Genomic DNA, 1,207 nt, shown 5'->3' with positions numbered 1-1,207 from the left:
AACATTTGAATCCTTCTTTTCATTCATATTAGACCATTGCTTACCTAGCCAAATGATTGAGATCATGTGCCGATTTGTGAGAATTCACCTTGTGTGTGTGTGTGAATCAATGTGAGAGCTGGTTGAAAGAACTTGTTAGTTGATGAGTATTGCACCTTGAGTAGAGGCATAAGAGTATAGATAGACCTAGAGAAGCTAGAGTATAATAAGGGAGTTGCTCATGCTATTTGCTATGTTTTCTTATGATGTTAGGTTGAAGGCTAGAAAGTGTCTCTTTTGGTTATGTGCTTTCATTTTCAAATATATCCTAATTGAGTTCCTAAAAGTTTACTTGTGGACAAGTAAAGAGCAAGTTTGGGGGAATTTGATATCTAGAGATTTTGATGAGATCAGATTCATAATTTACATTATTATGATCATTCTAGACCGCATTTAGGTGTATATATTGCATACATTTGTCCATTTGCATTTAACAGGGTTTGGAAAGCACAATTGTGAGTTTTGGGCCAATTCGTAAGGTCATATCTGCAATTTAAGAAGTCCGGGGTCAGAAACGAAGTCATCAAAAGCTCGGGGACCATTCTGCAAATACGAGGGGGTCTGAATGTTCAATTGAAAGTTTATGGGTCAATTCGGGAGGTCGTTTGTGCACAATCCAAAGGTTGGAGCAATTCATGAATTATCAGAACCCTGGGGACCTGTTTTGCAAATGAGCAAGAGCTCACCATTGGAGCTCACAAGCGCTTCACGATCTAAAGATATGGCCGCGACGGTGAGCCTGATTCCGGCGACGGCGAAGGCTAAGCACGACGATGAAGCTTGACCCAACGCTCTCATGGTGGAAAGTAGCAGATTGAACCTAAGCCATGGTGATGGAGATGAACACGAGGAAGAAGAGTGTGACATTGACGACGGTGAGAAGCGACGACTCCAGAGCTTCGGGACATGCTTTCACGGCTCGAGCTGAGGTCACGGCTGCGACTCTGAGTGCAGTGGCGACTTGTTGATGACCACGACGGAGGAGATGAAGCTCGACGACACGGGTTGAAGACCTGCGGGATCGTGAACCCGCTCGTACGAAGAGGAAGAAGTCGCGACGTCTCGACTCGGGGTGGGAGACGCGGGGAGCCGTACCCGCGCGCGTGAAGTTGGGGCTGATCGACGTCCAACGCGGGGTAACTAACTCGGGTTAACGCCCGTGATTTCT

This window comes from Brassica oleracea, chromosome C8, assembly GCF_000695525.1.
Source record: "Brassica oleracea var. oleracea cultivar TO1000 chromosome C8, BOL, whole genome shotgun sequence".
NCBI lineage: Eukaryota > Viridiplantae > Streptophyta > Magnoliopsida > Brassicales > Brassicaceae > Brassica > Brassica oleracea.
The sequence above is the reverse complement of the archived record's forward strand: the minus strand, read 5'-3'. Positions refer to the sequence as shown.